The sequence below is a fragment of the Triticum aestivum genome, chromosome 3A (genome assembly GCF_018294505.1).
Source record: "Triticum aestivum cultivar Chinese Spring chromosome 3A, IWGSC CS RefSeq v2.1, whole genome shotgun sequence".
Lineage (NCBI taxonomy): Eukaryota > Viridiplantae > Streptophyta > Magnoliopsida > Poales > Poaceae > Triticum > Triticum aestivum.
The window spans coordinates 425,633,243-425,643,201 of NC_057800.1; the positions used below are offsets into that span (position 1 = coordinate 425,633,243).

General features: G+C 40.7%; 1 long non-coding RNA gene across 3 annotated transcripts; it reads left to right on the top strand.

The window, feature by feature from the left end:
• Positions 1-1,836: 1,836 nt before the first annotated feature.
• LOC123061489 (uncharacterized) lies at positions 1,837-4,631 on the top strand. Of its 3 annotated transcripts, XR_006429074.1 has the most exons (3): positions 1,837-2,460; positions 2,907-3,030; positions 3,286-4,631. It is a non-coding gene; the product is annotated as an uncharacterized lncRNA (long non-coding RNA). The 3 variants fall into 3 exon arrangements; XR_006429072.1 differs by having other exon boundaries at positions 1,837-3,030; XR_006429073.1 differs by lacking the exon at positions 2,907-3,030.
• Positions 4,632-9,959: the final 5,328 nt, after the last annotated feature.

Sequence of the window (9,959 nt, forward strand, 5' to 3'; positions counted from 1 at the left end):
GTCTGGCAGGGAGGTACCAAAGTAATCCAGGAGTGGATCACTGGACAGTGGTCAAGAACATCCTGAAGTACCTGAAAAGGACAAAGGATATGTTTCTCGTTTATGGAGGTAACAAAGAGCTCGTCGTAAATGGTTACGTCAATGCTAGCGTTGACACTGATCCAGATGACTCTAAGTCACAAACCGGATATGTATTTGTATTGAATGGTGGAGCTATCAGTTGGTGCAGTTCCAAGCAGAGTGTCGTGGAAGGATCTACGTGTGAAGCAGAGTACATAGCTGCTTCGAAAGTAGCAAATGAAGGAGTCTAGATGAAGGAGTTCATATATGATCTAGTTGTAATACCTAGTGCATCGGGTCCAATGAATATTTTTGTGACAATACTTGAGCAATTGCCGTGGCGAAGGAATCTAGATTTCACAAAAGAACCAAATACATCAAGATATGCTTCAACTCCATCTGTGATCAAGTCAAGGAGGGAGACACAAAAACTTGCAAAATACATAGGGATCTGAATGTAGCAGACCCATTAACTAAGCCTCTTCTAGATTATTGACTCTAGTGCAAGTGGGAGACTAAAGGAAATATGCCCTAGAGGCAATAATAAAGTTGTTATTTTATATTTCCTTATTCATGATAAAGGTTTATTATTCATGCTAGAATTGTATTGACCGGAAACCTTAATACATGCGTGAATACATAAACAAACACCATGTCACTAGTGAGCCTCTACTTGACTAGCTCGTTGATCAAAGATGGTTAAGGTTTCCTAACCATGGACATGAGTTATCATTTGATAACAGGATCACATCATTAAGAGAATGATGTGATGGACAAGACCCATCCGTTAGCTTAGCATAATGATCATTCAGTTTTATTGCTATTGCTTTCTTCATGTCAAATACATATTCCTTCGACTATGAGATTATGCAACTCTCGGATACCGAAGGACTGCCTGGTGTGCTATCAAATGTGACAACATAATTGGGTGATTATAAAGATGCTCTACAGGTATCTTCGAAGGTGTTTGTTGAGTTGGTATGGATCAAGATTATGATTTGTCACTCCGAGTATCAGAGAGGTATCTCCGGGCCCTTTCGGTAATACACATCACAAGCTTGCAAGCAAACGACTAAGGAGTTAGTCATGAGGTGATGTATTTCGGAACAACTAAAGAGAATTTGGTAATGAGATTAAACTAGGTATGAAGATACCGACGATCGAATCTCGGGCAAGTAACATACAGATAGACAAAGGGAATACCGTATGTTGTCATAACGGTTTGACCGATAAAGATCTTCATAGAATAAGTAGGAGCCAATATGGGCATCCAGGTTCCACTATTGGTTATTGACTGGAGAGCTGTCTCGGTCATGTCTACATAGTTCTCGAACCCATAGGGTCCGCACGCTTAACGTTCGATGACGATATTGTATTATATGAGTTATGTGATTTGGTGACCGAATGTTGTTCAGAGTCCCGGATGAGATCACTGACATGATGAGGAGTCTTGAAATGGTAGAGAGGTAAAGATTGATATATAGCACGATAGTTTCGGACAACGAAAGTGTTTCGGAGGGTACCGGATATATCGGGTCATCGGAAGGGGTTTCGGGCACCCCGAACAAAAGATATGAGCCTTATGGGCCAAGAGGGGTAACGCACCAGCCACCAGGGGCTGGTGCGCCCCATATGGGCGAACCAAAGAAAGAAGGAAATGGGGGAAGAGAAAGGAAAGGGGGATTCGGGGGGGGGGGGGGGGGGGGGGGGGCGGCCGGACAAGGAGGAAGCCAAATAGGATTCGGTCCTACTTGGGGTTTGGATTACAGCCCCGAACGCACCACTACTGTACCTCCCCACGCCCCCACTACATCCTTGATCCGACAACCTCCCCCACGCCCCCACTCCTTCTCTGATCCAGGCACCAATCATCACCGGCACTGGTCCGCCCCCGCTCCAGGACCAGGCTGCCGCCCCGCTCCTGCCTCGGGAATCGGCCGCCGCTGCCATCGCCCTAGATCGTGCTGCCGCCGCAGCTTCCCTCCCCGGATCGGCCGCCGCTGCCATCACCCTCCACAGATCACGCCGCCGTCACCGCCACCGCCTCCCTCCCTCGCGCCGTCACCGTCCACCGCCGCAAGCTACCGCTGCAGTTCGTCGCTAACTACTGCTGTAGTCCATCACTGGCTCACACAGGGGAGGCGATGCTGCTCCGGTTACCTCTACATCACCGGCTGCCGCCACAAACGGTGTCTGGACACCACCATGGACTGCCCCCTGGCGCCGCCCCAGCCCGTACGCACTACTTCCTCAGGGCAACCCTCCTCCACGCGGGTGACTGGCCGCTCGTGCCCGTGCCACCGTTCATCACGCCCCCGTGATCTGCTGCCTAGCTCGCTACCTCATCCCCCGCGCGTCTGTCGCCCTGTCCTTCTCCAGCCTCTGAGGACGAACGCTTAGGTATCCTGCCGCTCCATCATAACTTGGACTACTCCAGGGCCAACATCTTCCCTGTGCGCTCCAGACACCTTTGCGGCCGGTCAAGTTCTTGGCGAGGGGCGGATGTGGCCACCTGCTCTTTTCTGTAGTTGCTCCTGCACACCGCAACACCTATTGGTCATCTCCACTTAGCTAGTTTGTGTGCCTGGGTTGCAACCCATTAGGTTGCTACACGAACCCGTGGTGTTTTTCAGTAAACGAATTCAGAGGTGTTCGTACTACTCACATAAATCCTCTCAATTTATTCCAAAAAATAATGAATGTAAAGTTGAAGTTTTACATGCAGCTGGAACACTCTACATACTACACCATAATTCTATATAGTGTGAATCTATCTATCCATCTGTTTGATTTGTGTGTGTGTGTAGATGCAGCATGTTCTGAATTTTGAATCTTTTCTCCTTTAGTACTCCTCGCCGCCACCACTTCGCCTCCTCCCGGTGGTGCCCCTCGCCCCACGCCTGGAACGAGCCGTCGACCACCAGAAGGCGGTGTGTGTTCATGCTCCGCTGACCACCCGGCCGCACCCCTGTACGTGGAGGATCCTTTTGGTCTTCAGTTTGGAAAAACTGAACTTCTGAAGCAACCGTATTGGGAAAACACACCCACCATCTTCGTATTGACCAAATCCAACATCAACAAAATTAAGGAGACTACAAAGATATTAATGTGAACCAGTGTGCATTATATAGGAATCTCCTTGTAGTACTTCTCTTCCGATACATGTACAAAACTCATGTTTTCCTGTAGTACTGACCTTGCTATACATGTACAAAATTGATGCAGGGAAGAACATCATATGGAGGACGGGCTCCATTCAGCCAATTTTTCAAAAAAAAACATATGTATACAGAGAAGTTTCGATGTCGCTGCATAGTGGAAATCTAGAAAAAACAGGATGAGGAAGGACGCAGCCAAGTCTGATGTGTTCTCCTGTTGATGAAGTAATTCAAGGAGCAGGTGGTTTCATTCGTATGAAGAACCAACAATAAAATCTTCATCCCCATGTTTGCTTCTTGTTTTATTTCAAGCTGGCACTAACCATTGGCATTTTTTGTCTGATGCTCCACGTCTTGTAAGTGTCCACTAAAAAACAGAATTTTATGCAATACCAGCAAACAGTAAGTGTGAACTTCTCCGTTTACATTCATCTAAAGAATTACGTATTTTTTTAAAGTAATCTGGAAGTCAAAAGATTATAGTCTAGAGAGTTCAATCATTGGATTTTGGGAAGAATTCATCTTACTGATAAATAATGAATAGAGAAAAAAAATACAAAATAGGTTTTGGGTCAGTGCTAAATAGGTTAGGAATTGTTTGGCGTTGGTGTAGTGTTGGAGCATTACTACTACTTGGTTCACTTCCATTTAAAGGGTCTTGCTTGAAGATATCTTTGAAGCCATAAACACAGTTGTCTTGATTTCAAATAGGGGTCATGGGTTGAGCTATTAAGCTGAACTTGTTGTTACGCCTCTGAACATCTACCTCTTTCCTGTAGGTGTTGATCCTGGTGCTTGTCGCCATTCATGAGGAAAGATAGTCGGTCTTTGAACGGGTGAGTGATCTTGCTGTTGCTGGGATGCTATTCAACATGGGGATTTGATCTCCCTTGAGGTGCAGTGTAGCGAGATATATGCCGCTGCCACTTGTGGATTTATTGTTGAGATGGTCGCTCAACCTCAATATTGATTAGTCCTTCCCCTAGATTTTGCCCAACATGCTCTGTAGGTCATCAGTAAGAACAAAAAGTATGCCTCTAAGCTGTCTGTGTTTATTCTACAAAGTAAATTAGTATGGCTGCACACGGTTGACTGTTCTTGACCAGTTTTTGTAGTAATTTGTATGGCTGACAAATTTCAGCAGTAATTAACATGGCTTCAGTCCACCGTGTCTGATTTTCAGCAGGCCAACCTGATTAATGCTAGTGCAACTCATCTTCAAAAGTACATGGATGCAGTGTGAAATTTGTTCCTGCTGTTGTTGTTTAGATAGATCACACTAGAACATTTTGTACGAACCACTTACTCAAGTGAGAGAGATAGGCTTCTTCATAGTTCATCTATTTCCCGGCAAAAGCAGAAAGTGTAACGCCATTTGTTCCCTGTGTGAATAAATTTGTGTTCCTATGTGAAGTAATGTTTTGTTCCTGGACTAAGAACATTCTGTCCTAGTGTGGATAATATTTTATTCATCTGTGAATTACCTTTATTAAAAAACCATATTGATTGAGAACTAAAAAGGACATGCTTTTTTAGTATTCTAGAAGTTCAACGAGTTGCACTCAGAAAGTTCAAAAGACATTGTTTTTTTAGGGAGAGCGCATCCTGCGTAGATGATGCATATGGAATAAAAAAATCATTCATCAGGCAGCAATACAGAGATAAAGTTTATTTTGTTGTGGTCGCTCACTCCCATTTCTAGAAAAGCCTAGAGGTTCAAATATAAAATATGAAAAAGTTCAATGTTTTGTTGTGGTCGTTGACAATGGTTTAAATTTTTATTTGTGAAGGTCAAATTGTTGTGTTCGAGAAGGTCAAGTGTATTATGTGTATCTCAACAAGTTCAAACTATTTAAACATGCAAGGAAAAACATGGGAGATTTGCGATTTTCTAGAACTTGAAGTGACAAATAAATTTAAAAGAGCACAAACAAAATTTAAGTCTACACAATTCATTTCAAAACAAAATTACAACATGTGAGCATTAGTGTGTGGGTGTGTGTTCTATTATGTGTGTGTAACTTTGCACAAAAATAAACTCTAGAAGTTCACGCAACCCCAAAAATCCTATAAGTTAACCGACAAAATAGTAGACAATTTTTTCCGTCTGTGAAACTAAACTAAGAAGTTCAAATTTAAGATACATAGCACGTCAAAGTTTATAAAAAAATCATAAATTTTTGTATCTAAAGAAAAGCAAGAAGTTCAAATTAACATAACACATGACTTTGATGTTTTTTTACAAAAAATCAATGTTTTACGGTTTCAAAGAAATGGAAAAAAGTATTCAAATAAACCGAGAAGTCCAAATTGTAAAAATAGAGAAGTTTGATATTTATAAAAAACACAAGTTTTATTTCGTTACTAAAGAATAAAATTAAAGAAGTTCAAATTAAAATAAAGGAGTAGTTTGATGTTTACGGGAAACTCAAATTCTTTCCATTTCTAGGAAACTTCTCTGATGAAAAAAATTTAAGTATGCGGTTCAATTTTAAAAAATATTTGATGCTTATTTGAAAACATATTTTTTTCTAAGAATAAGATTAAGAAGTTCAATTCAAAATAGCAGAGAAGTTCGAAGTATATATAAAAAACTCAGACTTGTTGCAAGAAGTTCACGTGCACCTCCGTGCACGGTTCAGAATTTAAATTGCGGGACGTCCGACCTCCAATTACATGTTTTAAAAAGGCAAAAAGTGATGTCCGACCTTCAATTGCGTGTAATTCGGCGTATACACAAAAATGCGACAGAAATTCATAGTGAAAACAACAATAAGTTCAAGTACTGCAAGGATTGCATTTCTGGTAAGAAATAAAAGTATAGAAAAATAAAAGCTCAAAAGGTTTATTGAAAGAAGTTCAAGTGGTCTGTCCGATGAAGTTCAATTTTTTTTACGAGAGAGGTTTACTTTGTATTTCCATGTTCGAAAACACAAAACCAAATTGTTTTCTTTTGCGTTTTAAAATAATTCTCTCAATCCACAAAGAAGTTCAGTTATTATTTGTTAGCAATTTGATTTCAAAAAACAAAATAAAAAATTTAAATTATGAAAATGGAAAAAGTTAATGTACTACACGGTGTGTGTTTAATATGAAAAAGGAATAAAAGGCAAGTTTTTCCTCGTTATTAAAGAATGGAAACAAGAAGTTCAAAAATTAAATAACAAAAAAGTTCAACTTTTAATAATAAAGCGCTTCAAAATTTCATAAAAAGATTAAGGAAAAAACTAGGAAGTCCATATTAAAAAGATGGAGAAGTTCGATGATTATAGAAAACTCAGATTTTCCTCGTTATTAAAGAATGGAAACAAGAAGTTCAAAAAATTAAATAACGAGAAGTTCAACTTTTAATAATAGAGCGCTTCAAAATTTCGTAAAAAGGTTTAAGAAATAAAACCAGGAAGTCCATCATAAAAAGATGGAGAAGTTCGATGATTATAGAAAACCCAGATTTTCCTCGTTATTAAAGAATGAAAACAATAAGTTCAAAAATAAAATAACAAGAAGTTCAACTTTTAAAAATAGAGCGCTTCAAAATTCATAAAAAATGGATTAAGAAAATTAGATTAAAAATTCATAAAAAAAACTTAGATATTTTGACGTAATCGAGAGAAGTTCATATTGATAACTGCCAGAAGTTCACGTACCACACGGTGTGCATTTTGTATTAAAAATAATAAAAAACAAAGTGTAATTTTTTTGTTGTTATCAGTTCAAGTCCTCCGTCGGAGAAAGTTAAAAAAATTATTGTGAGAGAGGTTTGTACAAAAGGAATATCATTTGTGTAACAAGGACGAATGGATGAGAAAATTACAAACAAAAATACATCACAGAAGTTCAACGTGAAAACAGGAGGAAGTTCGACTACTATAGTGAATGAATTTCAGATGAAAAACTTTTAAAATCGTCGCGAGTATGAAAAACTTTTACATCAGCTTTCCACCGGTATATTAGTTGCTCAATTCTGGCGAGTGTTCCGGTGAGTGGATGGATAGCTACGTTCAAAAATAGCACGTGAAAAACAGAGTGAAGTTCAAGTAGACATGCCGAGAAGTTCAGGTTCTTCACGTGGTGCATTTTAGAAGAATCTGTTTCACGATAAAGGTAGAACGCATGATCTCTCTGTTTTGAAATTACTTAAAAACGGCTAGGAATCAGAGAAAACCATCAACATGAAAAAGTTTCGCATTTTACGTAGCTTTTCAGCGGTATATTATTTGCCCCATTCCGATAAAGTTTGTAGAAATTATGGCAAAAATACATTTTTAGCCATTTTCAAAATTGACATAAAACCGTAATGAATTAGGAGAAACAATATATACAAAAAGTTTCGCATTTCTTCAAGCTTTCCAACGCCATATGATTTTCTGCATTTGGGCATATGGTTAAAAAATTAGCTCGAAAATACGAACTCGGTGGAACTTGTACCATTTTCTAAATTACTTTTAAATCGTTCAAAATTAGAAAAAACTTTTAACATGAAAGTGTAGCGTATTTTCATAAGCTTTCCAACGCCATATTATTTGTCTCAATTGGATTAACCGTTTAGAAATGGCATCGAAAATACGAAATCGACTGTTCCGTTTGTGAAATTCTACGATTTTCTGAATTACTCTTTAACCGTAGGGAATTAGAGAAAACTTTTAACATGTGGAAGGAGCGGTTTTGCAGCAGCTTTCCAACAACATATTATTTGCCTCATTCTGATAAACGATTTAAAAATGCGATCGAAAATATGATTCATGTTTTTTGTACGAAGAAAAAACGATTTTCAAAACTGCTCTTAAACCGCTTACATTTTGCCAAAAATTTAACTTGGGTCATGATACTGGTGTCCATAGCTTTCCTATAGTATATAGCAAGCCCCATTTGGACACCTTTTAGCTGAAGTTCAACCTAGCACACGGGGAAGGTCAGGCGTGTTACTCAGGAAGTTCATGTTGTGATCAAAATATTATTCTGATCTCGTGATCAGAATATATATATATGGGGGGGGGGGCTAGCACACCCTGGGCAATTGTTAGCCGTGTGTGGCGCCCCCTCCACCGTTTAATCCCACGGTCATATCTTCGTAGTGCTTAGGCGAAGCCCTGTGAGGATCACTTCACCATCACTATCACCATGCCATCGTGCTGAAGGAACTCATCTACTACCTTGACGTCTTGCTGGATCAAGAAGGCGAGGGGCGTAACCGAGCTGAACGTGTGCAGAACGCGGAGGTGTCGTGCGTTCAGTACTTGATCGGTTGAAGCACGAAGAAGTTCGACTACATCAACCGCGTTGAGAAAAGCTTCTGCTTACGGTCTACGAGGGTGCGTAGATACGCTCTCCCGCTCGTTGTTATGCATCTCTATTGATAGATCATTGCGCGTGCATAGATTTTTTTTGTTTTCCATGCAATGTTTCCCAGTAGTTACAACATGCCATCAAATACAAATGAAACTACCATGGCTGCTAATGCATCTCAATGATTCATAGATCAACACCAATATTCACATCACAATTGAAGAAAAAAGTTGTGAGAATGTGTACAAATAAAGAAAAATGGAGTATAATTGGTCGATGCCGTTCGTAGGCATGGCTATGTTTCCTGGCCACGATATTCATTGGCTGGCAGCTAGTTTCACGTAGCTCTGTAGCCAAGAAAGAGGTGTATGGAGGACATCACAATCTGATCATTTTGTGCAGTTCCACTAAAATCGAGCTGATCATTCCTATTTGCAAAGATATTCAGACAGTGTGATTACAATAATAGTGGAACTAGATGATGAAACATAACACTCACAAATAGAAGCCGATCACCTCTGCGATATCTCTTTAAGACTAACTACTTGTTGGAGAAGATTAGGCTCAGAGTTGGATGAGGAGGATAGAAAAACCAATCTCCCTTCATGCAGTCCCACGGAAATGTAAAAACGTTGCCCGTTTGACATTTTGGCAGAACTACACAAAACACGCTTAAGAAAATATTAGGAGGGGATGGTGAAAAATTGTTTCTGGAATTTTAGAAATTTTATTTTATTCGGATTTTTTCTTCGCGGTGTTATTTAAAAAAAACAAAAAAACTTCTTCGGACCGACTGGGTCGAAGCCCAACCGGCCCAGCAGCGCCACTGCCTTCCTCCGCGCGCCCGACTCGGACTCGCCGGAGTCCGGCACGCGCACCCTGCCGCCGCCTTGCCCCCTCCTCCAAGCCGAGCCACCCCTGGCCTTTATAAGCCGCCCGACCTGGGCCCTCCCCACCATAAGTCGCCGCCGCCTCCCGTCGCCCCAAGCCGAGCCGCCGCTGCCACGTCGCCGCCGCTGTCATCGCCCCGCACCGCAGTCGCTGCTAGCCGCCACCGCCAACCATCATCGCCGCCGTCGGTTTTTCTCGCCGACGCCCGAACCGGCCAAACCGGTATAAACTGCCAACCCCGACCCAGTTTTTTTTCGTTTTGTTTTTTCTAAAACCCGGTTTATTATTTTTGGTTAGTTTATTCAATGGATGTTCGTCCGTTAGTCTACGGTAGAAAACAATTTTTGTTTGTTAGGTTTCTGTAGCGAACGTTCATTCATTAGGTTTTTCTTTTTCTGTTTATTTTCGGCTAGGGACCTATCTATAATTATTTTCTTCGCAGATTAGTCCCTGATCTTTAAACAATCACATATTTTCGCTCGTTTATCCAAATCCAACGAAACCAACGCCAAATTCTTCCTTACGATCCCCTCTGTTCAGCTGATCAACTTAAACATGTTTTTG